Below are 19,766 nucleotides of genomic sequence, written 5' to 3'. Positions count from 1 at the left end.
ACTATTGTTGTTTGGCTTTGGTATTTAGATTTAACCCTTAAGGTACCTCAATGCTTTATGAAGTTCAATATCTTTTTAAAGACCAAAGTTGTGACTGCAGCAGGGCAGTCAAAACCAGGAGAATGGAAAGAGATTCTGGATTTGTTTTTTGGTAACAAAATAGCAGATAAGAGCTATAGTAAAAGAATAAGAAATTTAAAAAGACAGTGCCCCTCTGGAACAACAGCAGGGGTGAGGTGCACAAAACAAAAAAAGCAACATTAGAAACACTGAGCCTTAAGGTGGCTCTGAGTTATCAGACTGTCACTTTGATAAGGGTACATGAAAACTCTGTGAGCACAGAAGAAAGTTACACCTTATGTAATAATTGATATGGCTAATATAATGTTATAGAAGTTAAACTATGAAAAAACAGGAATGTGCATTTTTCTCAGGACATGTGCAGTGTCTATTGTGGAAGGGGTAAAAGAAATGCAACCAAAACATGCTACTGAATTAAAATCCTATTAGGGCTCCTAAGGAGCCACTGTAGTTTGTGTTTTCTTTTTCAGATTGCAGTGTGTTTTGGAAGAAGGAGTTGAAAGTAAAAAGTAATCAAAACGCTGGTGGAAGTTGATTGTGTCCCTTTTAAGACAGAGTCTCTGAGCTCTGCTGATGGCTTTGGATTCAGAAGCAAGCCAGAAAGCATCTGTGTTGATGCAAATTACCTAACTGATAGATGAAGGAGAGAATTGCCCATAAATGCCAGCACAAAGGAGCTGCAGATAATGAACAGACCTGGTCAGCAAACAAACTACCTGAAACCAAAAGGCTCAAATTATGACCCTCCAGAAGAAGGTGGAAAAAGAAGTCAGCCCTAAGAATAAGAGGGACAGGTTAACCCTAAGTAGAAAAAAAAAAATGTTTTTGTGTGTATGCCCAATGCTAAAATCTAAAGACAAATACAAAAGGGGTCTGCTTATATGCATGACACCCCTACCTTTTAATTCACCAAACCCCCAAGGATATAATTTATGGTATAACAAGATACCTTGAATAGATTTGATACTAATGTTACTGTTAATATTAAACATTGGGATAAATTTAAGGTTAATAAGTACCCCTGTAACAATGTATAGTGTGTATGATTTTTGGAAAAATCCTTTAAGGTCATATGGTGATGATGCTTCTCAGCTATTACCTGTGAATAACCTTAAAGTGTAGCACAGCAGAAAAAACATTACAAACCTGGTCTCCTGTATAAGAAGGGAAACTGAGGTACACCACATCCTGAATTTAATGACTGAACAGTGGGATAATTTCCCCTAAACCCTTAAAGGCTAAAAACCACTAAACCTGCCTATAGAACAAAAACACAGGAAAGTATGGGGGTAATTCCTCTGTTTTGCCTGCAATCAGCAAGGGTATTTGTAAAAGGAAGGGATATTTTAAGCAATAATCTGCCATCCCAAAAGGGGTAGAAAAATGTTTTTTGTCTTTCAGAACTTTAGGAAAAGCTGGTGCCAGCTAAAGAGCAACCAGAATACCAACCAGAATACCAGAATACTGTCGTGATGAAGATTGTGTTTTGTGTTTTATGTTTTGTGTTGTTTGTTTTATGGTGTTTGTCTTGTTGCTTGCATTGTTGTGTATTGTGCTACAAAAAGAGACGATACTGCATTAGGCAGAAAAGGATTAATAAGCATTTAAACTGTATTTACAGATACAAATGTTGCAAAAGGGCAGAGGTCAAGGAACGCCAGTCTGTTAACAGGGAAACATCCACAGATGGCAAAGGCACATTAAAAGGCAGAATATGTCTGAGGCACAAGGTTTATCTGTTGGTGGGAATGGAAGAATAAACATAAAAAATTTTGAAGCACAAAGTGAAATGACCAAGGGGAAAAAAGGATATGTGAAAACATTGTGAAAAAAGCTAATGTACTCAATTGCCTCTGTCTTCACGAACAAGGTCAGCTCCCAGACTACTGCACTGGGCAGCACAGCATGGGGAGGAGGTGACCAGCCCTCTGTGAAGAAAGAAGTGGTTCGGGACTATTTAGAAAAGCTGGACGAGCACAAGTCCATGGGGCCGGATGCGCTGCATCCGAGAGTGCTAAAGGAGTTGGCGGATGTGATTGCAGAGCCATTGGCCATTATCTTTGAAAACTGTGTCCAGTTTTGGGCCCCACACTACAAGAAGGATGTGGCCCCACTACAAGAAGGATGTGGAAAAATGGGAAAGAGTCCAGCGGAGGGCAACAAAAATGATTAGGGGACTGGAACACATGACTTCTGAGGAGAGGCTGAGGGAACTGGGATTGTTTAGTCTGCGGAAGAGAAGAATGAGGGGGGATTTGATAGCTGCTTTCAACTACCTGAAAGGGGGTTCCAAAGAAGATGGATCTAGACTGTTCTCAGTGGTAGCTGTTGATAGAATAAGGAGTCATGGTCTCAAGTTGCAGCGGGGGAGGTTTAGGTTGGATATTAGGAAAAACTTTTTCACTAGGAGGGTGGTGAAACACTGGAATGTGTTACCTAGGGAGGTGGTGGAATCTCCTTCCTTAGAAGTTTTTAAGGTCAGGCTTGACAAAGCCCTGGCTGGGATGATTTAGTTGGGGATTGGTCCTGCTTTGAGCAGGGGGTTGGACTAGATGACCTCCTGAGGTCCCTTCCAACCCTGATATTTTATGATTCTATGATTCTATTGGTTGCTTGGGGAGAAAAAAATCAGTAATAATTGGCAAGACTTCATAGAATATCAGGGTTGGAAGGGACCTCAGGCGGTTACCTAGTCCAACCCCCTGCTCAAAGGAGGACCAATCTGCAATTTGACCCAGATCCCTAAATGGCCCCCTTAAAGATTGAACTCACAACCCTGGGGTTAGCAGCCTAATGCTCAAACCACTGAGCTATCCCTCTTCCCAGTCTTAATCAACTTCCAGCATGCAAGCCCAACTGAATTCACTTGGCTGTTGTATAAAATTGTATGTAAGGAGAGAAGGCCATTGCAACACTTTCCCTGATTACTATAAGGAGCAATACAGTAAACGCCCAGTGAAGGTATAGATGCCCTAATACTATCTCAATGTAAAGTACTGAAGGTTATTGGATTTCCCTGGCAGCCAGGAAGGGTGGGTAGCCTAAAGAAAAGGCTCCCAAGACATGTATTGAACTGCTTTGGGTAAAACTGGATTAGGAGTTGGAGTACTGGATGCTACCAACATAGAGGTAATGGCAAACAAACTAAGATACATTACAGCTGAAGTACAAGAATTGGGAAAGCCCATCAGTGCATCCTTGTCAAAATTAGGAATGGAGCAACAGTTATTTTCTAAAATACTGCCAGTATGGCAACAGCAAGGTGAAAAGAATTTGTTATTGTTAGCAGGGACTATGGAATCAATACAAGAAAATGTGTCCCTAGCATTAGTCTGTACATAGGCCCAGGAAATAAGTGAGCAATTGGTCATTCAAATAATCTGGGAAGGCATGCAAGGAAATTTACCTTTGGAAATAAAAGAGTTGTGGGAAAATGTTACAGAAGGGGAGAAATAGTTAATGGCGTGGTGGAAATTGGTAAATTTTACCCTAAATAAAGATCAAATGGTTCTACAAGCATATGTAGTAACTGTACACCCCAGTCTAACTATTGATATATATCCAGTGGTTCTGTGTGAAAAATGTGGTTATGTATTCCACTGATCATCATTCCTGGGCATGTAAAGGAAACGAACAATGGAAAGCCATTGACATGTTTCAGTGTGTGGCCCATGAAAATTTGGGATATGTTTGTGAAGATCAAAACATTTACAAGAAAGAGATAAATGTTTCTATCTTAAAGACAAAGGAACCCAAAGATGTATGTTTAATATATTCACTGAACAAAAGTCAGCTGTTGTATATGCAGGAAGGGGATGTGTTTGTGTTAGAAGTCATTGTCCGATGGTAGTAGTAGAAGATAAGGAATTGTATTTTATGACTTATTTAGTTTATAGATGTTTTTGCAGCATTACAAGATTAAAAGTTGTGATTTTGAATACTGTGTACCTGTATGGACTGTAAACCACTTGAAGTTTAAACCAGAATTGTATCACAATATAATGCCTGTAAACTTAGGCATGAATATGACTGTGATAAGAAAATTGTTAATCCATCCTATGTTACATTCGTATTTACAAGATATGGCAAAGACAAGAGAACAAATACGTATGGAAGTACAACAACATAATACAAAAATCACTCATGTACTGAAAAGTATTGTAGATGCAGAACATCAATCCTAGTGGAAAACACTATTAGGGTGGGCAACTTCTGCAACAGGTATACTAAATATAATGGTTTGCCCGATTGTGGTGATCATTGGTATCCAATTGGCTTTATTAGTGAGCATAATAACTTTGGCTTGCTGGATGAAGAAAACTGTTAGAAGACTACAGGTAGCTGGCATGCAAAGTCAAATAAGGCCCCTGTTAATTATACCCAGGAGGCAAGCCCAAGCTCAGCAGGTCTGAGTATTGGACTCCTGGAATAGTAATGACGGCTTTGGTAAAAGCATCATTAAGGAGGGGACTGTAAGGATAAGGCCTTTCTCTGCAGCCATATTGTTAGGCCTAAGGCCTCTGTCTGCAGCCAGATTAAAAGAGCAGCCAAGCAGCAGCCATTAGCTGAGAAGCAGGAAGTTACCTCCTCACATTCCATCTAAATGTAAGCAGAGTCAGGATGAGCTCTACCCTGACATCTGGTGGTGAGTTGTGGTGGGTTGTGGAAAAGAACTTCATGGGCTGATCTCATTTGCATAGGCACACCCACCCCGCCAAGATGGTCACTTTGGCTGCTGTAGGCGCCCCAGTTTCTTTGTTATTGGGGCAGGCAGAATAAACTGTTGTTATCCTGATTATGTGAATCAAGGACAGTGGAACTGTACTTGGCCTTTTGTTATGATGGAGGGACTCACCATCAACTAAGCACCACTCGCTAGGCAAGGGTCATGGGTTCCAAACCAAGTGAGAGGCAGGCAGGCAGTATGGGTCCCCTGGTGAGGGCTTTAGATGCTAGTTGCACTGTCTTCCCTCCCTGTAGAATATCAGAGCTAATTTTGATTCTACTAGGAGTCTAGTTACAGGCTGTTTAGCTGAATTCACTTTGGGCCCATGGTGTACTAGCACTGAGGCTCCCCTACTACAAGCTGAAATCACTGAGTGTTGTGTTAAGGGGGGTGCCCCTGAATATATATTGTGGAGCGGCTTGCAGGATGGTGAGCAGAGAGGCTGGTGGAGTGGAGCAGCTCATAGGATGGCTGGTGGAGTGGAGCAGTTTGTGGGAGGACTAGAGTGGCTCATGGGACGGCTGGTGGAGCAGAGTGGCTGGCAGAATAGAGCAATTTGTGGGATGGCTGGTGGAGAAGAGCAGAGCAGAGTCCCACTGAGATGTGGGGCAATCAGCTTTGGACCACGTAAGGTGCCCTTTAACCACCACGCCCCCCATTTCCACCTAGGTTGGGAGGTAAAACTCTGCAGATAAACTTTCAAACTCTGGGGCTGCACTGACCAGGGACAGAGACTTTTGGGTTGTTGGACTTTTGGGACTTTGGGTGATTTTTGGGTTGCTGGACTCAAGAACCAAAAGGAAAGGACACGGCCCAATTTGCTTGGGGTGGGTTTTTGCTCATGGGTTGTTTTATGAATCCTGCTGGTGGTGTTTCCCCAACATAATGCCACCTTGTCTGTCTCTGTTATTAAAAGTCTTTTGCTACACTCAGACTCTGTGCTTGCAAGAGGGGAAGTATTGCCTCTTAGAGGCGCCCAGCAGTGGTGGTATATATTTGTCCCAGGTCACTGGGTTGGGGCTCGAGCCGGTTTTGCATTGTGTTATTGGAATGGAACCCCTAGATACTGAACCCAGCTCTTGTTGCTGCCAACTCTGATGGGCAGAATGGTTACATAAATTACATTAAAACAATGTAATATCAGAATGTTAAGAAGGAGATCCTGTCCTAATGGCACCCACTATCACCAGATAAAGAAACAGATCTTAAGATGGATAAAGAGTGGCCAGAACTCAACACTCTGCCAATGACACCGTGCAGAAACTGGAGTCCCCCAGATGGACCTGATCATGACTAGCCATCAAGAAAAGTTCATTTCCTCTTATTGGGAATGGTGAGTACTGTATGTGTAACCGTTCTGCCTGTCAGAGTTGGCAGCAACAAGGGCTGGGTTCAGACCCAAAAGTCTCTGTCCCTGGTCAGGGCAGCCCCAGAGTTTAAAAGTGTATCTGCAGAGTTTTACCTCCCAACCTGGGTGGAGATGGGGGGGGGGGGGCTAAGGGGCACCTTACGTGGTCCAAAGCTGATGATCCCACCTCTCCATGGGGCTCTGCTCTGCCAGCCGCCCCATGAGCTGCTCTAGGCATCCAACAAACTGCTCTGCTCCACCAGCTGCTCTGCTCGCTGTCCCGCAAACTGCTCCCCCATATATCTTCAGGCTCCCCCACTACTTAACACAACACTCAGTGATTTCAGCTCTTAGTAAGTGTCACGGAGTGTGTGGGAGTCCAGGCCCTGCACCCCTCTTCCTGGGATTCACTGAGTCTCTCAGCCAGCCAGTAAAACAGAAGGTTTATTGGACAACAGGAACACAGTCCAAATCAGAGGTTGTGGGTACAACCAGGACCCCTCAGTCAAGTCCTTCTGGGGGAGCAGGGAGTTTAGACCCCAGCCCTGGAGTTCCCTGCGTTCCTCCACCCAGCACCAAACTGAAACTAAACCCCCTCAGCAGGCTCCCTTCTGCAGTCTGTCTTCATGTTCCTGGGCAGAGGTGTCACCTCCCCCTCCCCCTCCTGGCTCAGGTTACAGGCTCTCAGGTCTCCCATCCCCAGGGCACATTCCCACATCAATTCTCCCGCCTCCCTGCTGCATCACATCCTCACAGTAAGTTTAGCTCTTTTGTGATTTCAGCTTGTAGTAGGGGAGCCTCAGTGCTGGTGCATCATTAGCCCAAAGTGAATTCAGCTCAGCAGCCTGTAACTAGACTCCTAATAGAATCAAAATTAGCTCTAAGAAAAGGAGTACTTGTGGCACCTTAGAGACTAACCAATTTATTTGAGCATAAGCTTTCATGAGCTACAGCTCACTTCATCCGATGAAGTGAGCTGTAGCTCACGAAAGCTTATGCTCAAATAAATTGGTTAGTCTCTGTGCCCTGGTCTACACTAGGACTTTAGGTCGAATTCAGCAGCGTTAAATCGATGTAAACCTGCACCCGTCCACACGATGAAGCCCTTTATTTCGACTTAAAGGGCTCTTAAAATTGATTTCCTTACTCCACCCCTGACAAGTGGATTAGCGCTTAAATCGGCCTTGCCGGGTCGAATTTGGGGTACTGTGGACACAATTCGACGGTATTGGCCTCCGGGAGCTATCCCAGAGTGCTCCATTGTGACCGCTCTGGACAGCACTCTCAACTCAGATGCACTGGCCAGGTAGACAGGAAAAGAACCGCGAACTTTTGAATCTCATTTCCTGTTTGGCCAGCGTGGCAAGCTGCAGGTGACCATGCAGAGCTCATCAGCAGAGGTGACCATGATGGAGTCCCAGAATCGCAAAAGAGCTCCAGCATGGACTGAATGGGAGGTACGGGATCTGATCGCTGTATGGGGAGAGGAATCCGTGCTATCAGAACTCCATTCCAGTTTTCGAAATGCCAAAACCTTTGTCAAAATCTCCCAGGGCATGAAGGACAGAAGCCATAACAGGGACCCGAAGCAGTGCTGCGTGAAACTTAAGGAGCTGAGGCAAGCCTACCAGAAAACCAGAGAGGCGAACGGCCGCTCCGGGTCAGAGCCCCAAACATGCCGCTTCTCTGATGAGCTGCATGCCATTTTAGGGGGTTCAGCCACCACTACTCCAGCCGTGTTGTTTGACTCCTTCAATGGAGATGGAGGCAACATGGAAGCAGGTTTTGGGGACGAAGAAGATGATGATGAGGAGGAGGTTGTAGATAGCTCACAGCAAGCAAGCGGAGAAACCGGTTTTCCCGACAGCCAGGAACTATTTCTCACCCTGGACCTGGAGCCAGTACCCCCCAAACCCACCCAAGGCTGCTTCCTGGACCCAGCAGGCGGAGAAGGGACCTCCGGTGAGTGTACCTTTTAAAATACTATACATGGTTTAAAAGCAAGCATGTGAAAGGATTACTTTGCCCTGGGATTCGCGGCTCTCCTGGATGTACTCCCAAAGCCTTTGCAAAAGGTTTCTGGGAGGGCAGCCTTATTGTGTCCTTCATGGTAGGACACTTTACCACTCCAGGCCAGTAACACGTACTTGGGAATCATTGTACAACAAAGCATTGCAGTGTATGTTTGCTGGCGTTCAAACAACATCCGTTCTTTATCTCTCTGTGTTATCCTCAGGAGAGTGAGATATCATTCATGGTCACCTGGTTGAAATAGGGTTCTTTTCTGCAGGGGACACTCAGAGGAGCCCATTCCTGCTGGGCTGTTTGCCTGTGGCTGCACAGAAATGTTCCCTGCTGTTAGCCACGGGGAGGGGGGAGGGTTGAGGGGGTAGCCACGCGGTGGGGGGAGGCAAAATGCGACCTTGTAACGAAAGCACATGTGCTATGTATGTAATGTTAACAGCAAGGTTTACCCTGAAAGAGTATAGCCACTGTTTTATAAAATGTGTCTTTTTAAATACCACTGTCCCTTTTTTTTTCTCCACCAGCTGCATGTGTTTCAGTGATCACAGGATCTTCTCCTTCCCAGAGGCTAGTGAAGATTAGAAAGAAAAAAAAAACGCACGCATGATGAAATGTTCTCTGAGCTCATGCTGTCCTCCCACACTGACAGAGCACAGACGAATGCGTGGAGGCAAATAATGTCAGAGTGCAGGAAAGCACAAATGACCGGGAGGAGAGGTGGCGGGCTGAAGAGAGGGCTGAAGCTCAAATGTGGCGGCAGCATGATGAGAGGAGGCAGGATTCAATGCTAAGGCTGCTGGAGGACCAAACCAGTATGCTCCAGTGTATGGTTGAGCTGCAGCAAAGGCAGCTGGAGCACAGACTGCCACTACAGCCCCTGTGTAACCAACTGCCCTCCTCCCCAAGTTCCATAGCCTCCACACCCAGACGCCCAAGAACGTGGTGGGGGGGCCACCGGCCAAGCAGCCACTCTGCCACAGAGGATTGCCCAAAAAACAGAAGGCTGGCATTCAATAAATTTTAAAGTTGTAAACTTTTAAAGTGCTGTGTGGCATTTTCCTTCCCTCCTCCACCACCCCTCCTGGGCTACCTTGGTAGTCATCCCCCTATTTGTGTGATGAACGAATAAAGAATGCATGAATGTGAAGCAACAATGACTTTATTGCCTCTGCAAGCGGTGATCGAAGGGAGGAGGGGCGGGTGGTTAGCTTACAGGGAAGTAGAGTGAACCAAGGGGCGGGAGGTTTCATCAAGGAGAAACAAACAGAACTTTCACACCGTAGCCTGGCCAGTCATGAATCTGGTTTTCAAAGCTTCTCTGATGCGTACCGCGCCCTCCTGTGCTCTTCTAACCGCCCTAGTGTCTGGCTGCACGTAACCAGCAGCCAGGCGATTTGCCTCAACCTCCCACCCCGCCATAAACGTCTCCCCCTTACTCTCACAGATATTGTGGAGCACACAGCAAGCAGTAATAACAGTGGGAATATTGGTTTCGCTGAGGTCTAAGCGAGTCAGTAAACTGCGCCAGCGCGCCTTTAAACGTCCAAATGCACATTCTACCATCATTCTGCACTTGCTCAGCCTGCAGTTGAACAGCTCCTGACTACTGTCCAGGCTGCCTGTGTACGGCTTCATGAGCCATGGCATTAAGGGGTAGGCTGGGTCCCCAAGGATACATATAGGCATTTCAACGTCCCCAACAGTTATTTTCTGGTCTGGGAATAAAGTCCCTTCCTGCAGCTTTTGAAACAGACCAGAGTTCCTGAATATGCGAGCGTCATGTACCTTTCCCGGCCATCCCACGTTGATGTTGGTGAAACATCCCTTGTGATCCACCAGAGCTTGCAGCACTATTGAAAAGTACCCCTTGTGGTTTATGTACTTGGCAGCTTGGTGCTCCAGTGCCAAGATAGGGATATGGGTTCCGTCTATGGCCCCACCACAGTTAGGGAATCCCATTGCAGCAAAGCCATCCACTATGACCTGCACATTTCCCAGGGTCACTACCCTTGATATCAGCAGATCTTTGATTGCGTGGGCTACTTGCATCACAGCAGACCCAACAGTAGATTTGCCCACTCCAAATTGATTCCCAACTGACCGGTAGCTGTCTGGCGTTGCAAGCTTCCACAGGGCTATTGCCACTCACTTCTCAACTGTGAGGGCTGCTCTCATCTTGGTATTCATGCGCTTCAGGGCAGGGGAATGCAAGTCACAAAGTTCCATGAAAGTGCCCTTACGCATGCGAAAGTTTCGCAGCACTGGGAATCGTCCCAGACCTGCAACACTATGCGGTCCCACCAGTCTGTGCTTGTTTCCCGAGCCCAGAATCGGCGTTCCATAGCATGAACCTGCCCCATTAGCACCATGATGCATGCATTGGCAGGGCCCATGCTTTCAGAGAAATCTGTGTCCATGTCCTGATCACTCACGTGACCGCGCTGACGTCGCCTCCTTGCCCGGTATCGCTCTGCCAGGTTTTGGTCCTGCATATATTGCTGGATAATGCATGTGGTGTTTAATGTGCTCCTAATTGCCAAAGTGAGCTGAGCGGCCTCCATGCTTGCCTTGGTATGGCGTCTGCACAGAAAAAAGGCGCGGAACGATTGTCTGCCGTTGCTCTGATGGAGGGAGGGGTGACTGACAACACAGCTTACAGGGTTGGCTTCAGGGAGCTAAAAATCAACAGAGGGGGTGTCTTTACATCAAGGAGTATTTCAGGCAGGACTTCATGGAGGGTTCCAATAAGAAATGGTGCACCTAAGTTATTGTTCTCATTGGAACAAGGAGGTTAGTCTGGCCTCTGATTGATACATGGCTAGATTTACCTTGCTGCACCTTCTCTGTGAGTGACTGCAGTGTGACCTAGAGGAATGAGTCACCTAGATGGGGAAGGGAGGGGAAGCAAATGAGTACAAAACAAATCTGGTCTATTTCTTGTTTTGATCCACTCCATCTATCTTTTACATCTTTGGCTGGCAGCAGACGGTGCAGAAGGACTGCATGCCATCCACATCTCATAGCTGCTCAGCAGAAGATGGTGCAATACAACTGCTAGCCATCCTCATCTCTTTCCTGCCCGGCAGAAGATGGTACAGTATGACTGCTAGCAATCAGTATCGCCTGCCTGCTCACCATAAGACAGTTCAATAGGACTGACTGCAGGACTAAAGAGAATGACTTGGTCAAGTCACTCCAAATTTAGTCCCTGCACCCGTGTCTAGCAAGGAGCACCTCGGACATGACAATGATGGCTACCAGTCATATTGCACTGTCTGCTGCCAGAAGGCAATGGGTTGCAGCTACTGTGTAGCAATGCAGTACCACGTCTGCCAGCACCCAGGAGACATAGGGTGACGGTTATCTGAGCAGGCTCCATGCTTGCCATGGTATGGCGTCTGCACAGGTAACTCAGGAAAAAAGGCGTGAAATGATTGTCTGCCCTTGCTTTCACGGAGGGAGGGAGGGAACGGGGGCCTGACGATATGTACCCAGAACCACCCGCGACAATGTTTTAGCCCCATCAGGCATTGGGATCTCAACCCAGAATTCCAATGGGCAGCGGAGACTGCGGGATCTGTGGAATAGCTACCCACAGTGCAACACTCCGGAAGTCGACGCTTGCCTTGGTACTGTGGAAGCACTCGGCCAAGTTAATGCACTTAATGCACTTAGAGCATTTTCTGTGGGGACACACACACTCAAATATATAAAACCGATTTCTAAAAAACCGACTTCTATAAATTCGACCTTATTCCATAGTGTAGACATACCCTAAGCTGCCACAACTACTCCTTTTCTTTTTGCGAATACAGACTAACATGGCTGTTACTCTGAAACCAAAAATTAGCTCTGATATTCCAGTGGAGAGAGGAGGAAGTGCAATTAGCATGACAGGCCCTCACCAGGGGGGCCATGCCACCAAGTATTAATACCTGTCCCCAGCCTCTCTCAATTCACAGAATTTTGGAACCCATGTCCCTTGCCTAGCGAGTTGATGGCAAGTCCCTCCATCATAACAAAAGGCCAAGTACAGTTGCACTGTCCTTGATTCCCATAATCAGGGTAATAACAATTTATTCTTCCTGCCCCAATAACAGAGACACTGAGGATTCCACAGCAGCCAAAGTGACCATTTGGGCAGCTATAGCTTCATTCTAGGTGGGGTGGGTGTGCCTATGCAAATGAGATCAGCCCCTAACGTTCTTTTCCACAACTTGCCACACCTCACCACCAGATGTCAGGGTGGAGCTCATCCTGACTGCTTACATATGTGTAGTGTGTGCAGTCTGTTTTTGGTAATCGTTAATAAATACAGGATAAGGATATTACTGTGTAAGGTTCTTTCACTAGTAAAGGTCCTGCAAACCTGCAGGGTTACACCTGAGCCCTAGGAACTGGGAGAGGCTGTCTCATCGACAGCACTGTCTACACGGGGGGTTACGGTCAATAGAACAATGTCGCTATGGGGCTGGATTTTTCTCACCTCTGAGCAACAGTTATACCAATGTAAATATGTAGTGTAGACCAAGCCTTAGCCTGTCATGAGAGCAAACTTAGCCCTCCCCTCCCAACTGGGTAGCCATGCAAATATAGGGGAAACTGAGGCACACATTGGCTTCATAAAAATATTACAGAAAATTCCCACTTTGTCCCACGCCCTGCTGTCCTGCACTCACCTCCCAGCAGTGGCTCCTGTCACATGGGGCTGGGCTTGGTTTTGCTCCCTCCAAGCATTGCAACCTGGTGCACAGAGCCACAGCACCAATCACTGAGTTCCACAGATTTGGGGGCCTGTGGTCCAGGCCTCTCCAGGAATATGGCCCTGATGATTAGGGCTGATCAAAAATAGTGAATCAATGGAACTCCCATGATGCACCATGGTGTCTCAGAAAGAGGGGAGACTGTGGTGCATCATGGGATATGTAGACCCCAGTCAACAATGGGGTTTGAAACACCAGAATTACAACTTGTGTGAGACACCTGGCTTCCCTCATTGGGGGCAGGTCCTGTGCGGGGCAAAGGGGCGTGTCAATGCAGGGTAGCAGAATCCCGAACGCCACAGACCCCGCGCCGGCGCGCCCCCCCCCCACCGGCACTCCCCCTCCCCCCCCCCGCACACCTTCTCGGCTAATTCCCCAGTGCCCGAAAGGTGTGACTAAGGCCTGCCAGTGGGACAGTAGCTCTCCATCGCCCCCTAGAGGCTTGGTGGACCGATTGAAACCTGTTACAGTCTCCCAGCCTCCTTCCCATACAGGACAGAAATATTTACTGAACACTTCCCCCTTTCCTGCCATCATGGCTGACAGTGTTGCCGCTGCTCTCCCGTAATGGATCTGTATGAACACTGGGATTTTGTTTGTTCCTGACAGATTTAAAGAATGCCTTGATTGCCCATCATCAGAGGGGTAGCCGTGTTAGTCTGGATCTGTAAAAGCAGCAAAGGGTCCTGTGAAACCTTATAGACTAACAGATGTATTGGAGCCGATGAAGTGGGTATTCACCCATGAAAGCTCATGCTCCAATACGTCTGTTAGTCTATAAGGTGCCACAGGACTCTTTGCTGCTTTTGATTGTCCGTAACACACTGGCCACAGACTCTTGACATCTGTCCCTCTGATTCTTCCCTCTGGTTTATTCTGGAGGTGAAGAAGATGCAGAAGCTTCAGCTTTAGCTCCTCCTCCTCACTGGCCTCTCAGGAGCTGTGGCCCAGACAGGAAGGGGCAGAGCTAGCCGGGCTGGGGGAGGAGGGCAAGCACTGGCTATGATGCCCTCTGTACAGGGAGAACAGGGTTTGTGCTTCTGCAGGCAGAGAGCAGCCGAGTCCCTGGCACTCTGGAGGGTACATGGGTCACATTTTCCAGTCTCCCTCCCCACAGCCCCCAGCCGAAGATGGGACTCCCGCTAATGCCCCCATCCAGGGCAGGGCTTCTGTTGGACTCGGGGGTCTGTCGGTGCCAAGTCCCCTGGTGCTCAGCATTTAGTCCCATTGGATCTTGGCTCCCACCTCGAGACAGTGGGGCCTGATGTCAATTGAAGCGCTGGGGCTCAGTGCCTCTGAGGGCCAGGCCCCAAGACACCCAGAAACAGCAATGCGGAACCAGCGCGGGGTAGAGGGGGCTTTGGGAAGACATGCGTTGCTGCACACATCTGATGGCACTGCTTTGGTGCCCACAGGTGTGGCTAGAGACATTTACTGAAGTGCCATAAGAATGTAATGGCCAATCAGCTGCGCCCTGCCCTACCTGCCTGAAGGGGGCATGCTGTGACAGCACAGGGGGGTCCATTGGGGCGAGCTGCCACAGCGCAGGAGGATTTGGGGGGCATTGCAACAGCATGGGGGATCTATGGGGGATGCTGTGACAGTGCAGGAGGATTGGGGGCTCCATTCTGGCCAGCAAAAGGGGATTGTGGTGGGCACACAGCAGCCAGCATGTGGGCATTAGCAGATGACACAGGGGCTCAGTGAGCAGCACAAGGGGTTGGCAGAGACACTGTGGGCAGACAGGGGCTTGCAGGGTCGTTCCCCAGTGCAGTCGCTGCTTACCCCGGCCCCTGCAGAGGAACAGGCTTGGCTCCATGTTCTTCCTTCTCCACATTACCAGACAAGCCAGCAGTGAGGATTCAGCCGCGGCCCCCCTACCCCAGCCCGGGCAGAGAGCTGCAGTGTGACGTCCCAAGAGATCCTGGGTAAGGAGCTCTCCTCCCCTCGGCTGCTCTTGCTCTAGTGATCCCCTTCCCAGCACACCCACTCCCACCCTGCGCCCAAGAGCTCACCCCTCCCCACATTGCGTCCACCCCACCCTGCACCCAAAGCACTCGCCCTGCCCTGCCCACAGTGCCCACCTCCACCCTGCACCCATAGCACTTGCCCCTCCCCTTCCCATCACACCCACCCCCATAGTGCTCACCCCTCATCACACTCACCCCTACCCTGGGCCCACAGCACTTGCCCCTTCCATCACGCCCATCCCTACCCTGGGCCCATAGCGCTCACCCCTCCCATCACGCCCTCCCCCACCCTGGGCCCATAGCTCTCGCCCTTCTGCCTCCCATCACCCCCACCCTGCACTTGTAGCACTCCCCTCACATCACGCCCACCCTGAACCCATCGGTAGAGCCCAGGACACAACACAGGTCACACCAGGATCATCCCCACAGGGCAGGAAATGCCGAACGTCCCCCCCTGCAGCTTTTGCTGAGCCCTGCGCTGTGCATGGAGCAGTAGGATCAGATCTGCCAGAGCATAAGCCTTCCACCCCTTGCAGCTGTGACCTTCCCACAGCCCCAGCACCCGCCGTGCCCACCTCCGGAGTGTCCTCACGCTGCCTGGGGGCCACACGCAGCCCCAGCACCCGCCGTGCCCACCTCCGGAGTGTCCGCACGCTGCCTGGGGGCCACACGCAGCCCCAGCACCCGCCGTGCCCACCTCCGGAGTGTCCGCACGCTGCCTGGGGGCCACACGCAGCCCCAGCACCCGCCGTGCCCACCTCCGGGGTGTCCGCACGCTGCCTGGGGGCCACACGCAGCCCCAGCACCCGCCGTGCCCACCTCCGGGGTGTCCGCACGCTGCCTGGGGGTGAGATATGGGTAGGGTGACCGGATAGCAACTGTGAAAAAACGCGACAGGGGTGGGGGGTAATAGGTGCCTATATAAGAAAAAGTCCCAAAAAAATGGACTGTCCCTATAACAAAGGGACATCTGGTCACCCTAGATATGGGGCTAGCCGTAGGACCCATTTTGCCCTGTCCCATCTGGTGTTGGATCATATTAAAGAAGTTCTGTATTAAAATCACAAATGAGTTTGATTCCCCAGAGTTTAAATTCCAGGGTATTACTAATTAAGAGGTCTCTTGGTTTTTGGTACTGTTTCTCTCCCTCTATGTGTGAAACTTGCAAGCTGCTAATTGTGTTAGTACATTCTAAGACAGAGTCTATTCTCAAAGCAATTCACAGAGAGAGAGAGACTCAAAGCAATACTCTAACAACAGAAACAGCACCCAGAGACTCCCCACCCTTTTGTTGTATTAAAAATTGTGATTAAAATAGAGATAGAGGATGTATGTGGATGGATGCTTGGTGTGGATAATAACTGAATGATCAGGGAGGTGCCAGCCTAAGAATCCAGTGTCCATCGGCTGAAGAAGGCGTCAAGTGGAAATAACCAGAGGACCCCCTCCCCCCCGGAGGGCAGACTGGAATCCACCCAACAGCCTCAAGAATGGGAGAACCAAAGAACAAGATAACATCTTGGAGCCGTCAGGAATGTGCTATCTGCTGATTGATTCAGCAACAGCATGATGAAGCAATTCCCATAGACTGGCATAGGAAGAAATTCCTATAAAAATAGACTCTAAAAAGTGAGAACTTTGGGGTCTGATTCTGCAAACCAACTTCCAGGAGCATCAGATGAGCATCTGACAAGGCCCTGCTCCCTCCTCATGTCCAGGCCACCTGGCCAGTGGCTTCGCATGAGCAACTCTAAGGCTGGTAACTATGATAACAACCTTGCAGAACCTGTGTGTGTGTGTGTGTGTGTTTGTATGAATGAATGTGTGAATAAATATGAGATTGAATGGAATGTTATAACTAGAACTAACTGCTTACTATGATTCTTTCTGTATTCACAATAAATGTGGTATTTTGCCTTTTTCCCTTTAATAAGATCCTGCTGGTTTTTATTTTATTGGTACAACACTGGCACCCATGGGCACTCGCTCAAAAGTGCGGAGGAAAGTGTCAGGGTCATCATCGGGGCCCATTTTACAAAGGCCCAACCCCGTAGTGCGGGTGCCATCTCCCCGCAAGGAACTCACCAGTTTCTGCAGGAGTTGTTGCTGCACCCCTGCTTGCTCCTTAATAAAGTCCTGTTCAGTCCTCTGCTGCTCAGCCTGCCAGGCAAGTAGAGCCTGTCTCTGCATCTGGTGGGATTGCTGGAAGGCCTGCAGCGTCTTCTGCATCTCCTCCAGCTGCTGAGCCAGCCACTGCAGGGTTCCCCTCCATCTCCAGGTCACCAAACTGTAGCTCTGGCATAAAAGGATCTCTGACAAGCCCCCATGTGTCACAGGGTGCACGGCCAGCCCCTCTTCTTCCGGGCCCGGTTGCCCTCCCAAATAAGTCCAGAGAGACTTCAGCTCTGTGCAATGCCCGTGTCCTTTTTTCTTTAAGCATTTTCCCACCACCAGTGTCCAACTGTATACAATCCTTACAGGTGTCTCACCTACTGCAGGCTGGGCCAATAATCAGCTAGAGGACTTCCACCACTCTCTCTGACTGACCTCTTCCTTCTGGCTCCTTCCCAGCCTTTGTAGCTCCTGCCTAATAGGCTGGCAGGTGTTGCCAATCTCTAGGCAGACATAAGGCTTTTCAACCAACCCCAATATATCCCCCTTAATTGGGGCTGGCATGGCAGGGGCTGATGAGGTGTGTTTGCAGCAGCACCACCATGCCACAGCTGGGATAGCAGGGTGTGGGAGGGGGTGAGGGAATTAGCAGAACTGGGTACGGCCCAGGGCTGGGATAGTATGGTGTGGGGGGAGTAAGGGGCAGTGACAGAGTTTGGTCGGACACGGGGCTGAAATATCAGCTTGGGGGAGAATGGGGGTGGCCATTGGTAGAGCTGAGTCAGCCCCAGGGCTGGGATAGTTGGGGGGGAGGATTTAGAGGCCTCAGGGGTTAACTAGGAAGAGTGGTTCCAATCGGGTCCCTTACCCTGATGGAGAAACACCCCCTCCCCCATCTCCCTTCTCCTCACAGACCTCTTCCATAAGGTGTTTGTTTTCCCAAGAGCATCCAACGACTCCTATGTAATCCTGAAGCTGAAGCCAGAGCAGGCACTCCAGAGTTTTACCATGTGTCTGAGATCCTACACTGACCTGCCCCAGCCATATGCCCTCTTCTCCTATGCCACCAAGGCCCATGACAACGAATCCTGCTCTCCAAATCCAGCTCCAGGAAGTACAGACTATATGTGGGCGACGGAGGGCGGAATCTGTGACCTTTAGAGACCCGTATGGTCTGGGAGCACGTCTGTGCCGGCTGGGACTCCGCCACGGACATAGCCGAGTTCTGGGTGAACAGGAGCCCTTACCCAGGAAGGGTCTGCAGAAAGGCTACTCCGTCAGTGCCGAGGCTGTAATCATCCTGGGGCAGGAGCAGGACTCCTTCGGGGGCGGGTTTGAACTCCTAGAGTCAGTTGTAGGGGAAATCACAGATGTGTACATGTAGGAACATGTCCTCTATAACATGGAGTCTACAATGTGGGGTGGGTCCTTTTCCTGCTACATCTTTGGCTGGAATAATTTGCACTATGAATTAGTCAGTGACGTGTTCCTGAAACCCAGGCTGCAATTCTGATCCTGTGAACACGGGCCGCGTTCAGCAGCGGTGCAGCCCCAGCCCAAAGCCATGGAGCTCCAACTCCTGCTGTCTGCTTTCAGAGAGTGACGTGCCCCAGGCTGTGCTGTCTGCAGCCACAAGCCAGACATGCCAAACCCATGAAAAAAACGCAGAAATTGAGCTTGTTTTTGGCTTAATTGGCTAGTGAGTTGCGTTTTGGCTTAGTTTTGGCTTGTAGCTCGTTTCTTGTTGTAGCTTGTTGCTTCTTTTTTTTGATTGGCTCCCGGCAAGCAGGGGCAAGAGAGGGAGAGTCAGGGGTGCACAGCGGGGCCACCACAGTTCCAGACTGCACATTGGGGGGATCTAGTCACATAGAGTGTTGGGGTTCTTAGGGATTGGTTTGTTTTGGCCTTGTTTTGAAATGGGATTAGCTTGATTTTTGGCTTATTGTGAAAGTTGGGGTGCTTATTTACTGTGTGAAAGTTGGCAACTGTGCCATAAACCCTGGCAAGTCTAGCACAAAGGAGAATATGATCTCCAGCCCTGAGGGTTTATGCCATTCCCTGTCGCACACACTGGGCCAAAGCACAGAGCTGAGAGAGGCTGGAAGGTGCTGTCTAGGCCTCCCACCCTGGGCCCCAGCATGGATGCTCCTCAGTGAGCTTTCCAGTGCTTGGTCCAGTCTGCTTATAAATGTGCCTGGCATCACGGCTGGTGCAGCTCTCCATGAGCTTTCCTGCTCACTGCAGATCTCATGGGCAGGATGGGATCCTGACATGCACTCAGCACCATTTGCCTGGGTTCCTCCCACTAATCTGGTGAATTCTGGCCCTGCAGAGCTGTGCCGGGCTCTGCCTTTCACTGCTGGGTTAAGCCCTTGGCACAGACAGACCCAAATCCCATTGGCTTTCCATGAAGGCACACGTCATTGCAAACTCCTGCCCATTCCCTCAGTGTATCAGTATTGCCTCTTGCTAGACAGCGCCCTCCTCTTGAAAAGTTTGGCTGCTGATTAGCTCCCCCCGGCCCTCCATGACTGGCTGTACATCTCCATTTTCCTACTGTCTGTTTAGCTATAATCCTACCTGTTGCATTGTTTCTCTAGGCTCCCACCCCTCCCACTCAGCTCCTTATGTCCGCGATTTTCTCACACAGGCATTCTCCTCACTCTCTTCCAGGTCACTTAGGTCTTAAGAGGCTCTGAAATGAGACCAGAAGGCGCCATCCCCTCCCGCTCTCATTCTAT

The 19,766-nt window shown here is 49.3% G+C and overlaps 1 long non-coding RNA gene and 1 pseudogene across 1 annotated transcript in view; one reads left to right on the top strand and one right to left on the bottom strand.

Moving 5' to 3' along the window:
* Positions 1–19,766, bottom strand: part of LOC125626202 (uncharacterized) — a 133,197-nt gene that overhangs the window by 105,087 nt on the left and 8,344 nt on the right. The window lies entirely within an intron of this gene.
* On the top strand, positions 14,274–18,409 carry LOC125626117 (mucosal pentraxin-like; annotated as a pseudogene).

Source organism: Caretta caretta, chromosome 24, assembly GCF_965140235.1.
Source record: "Caretta caretta isolate rCarCar2 chromosome 24, rCarCar1.hap1, whole genome shotgun sequence".
In the NCBI taxonomy this organism is placed as follows: Eukaryota; Metazoa; Chordata; order Testudines; family Cheloniidae; genus Caretta; species Caretta caretta.
This window is presented reverse-complemented; position numbering and strand designations above follow the sequence as displayed.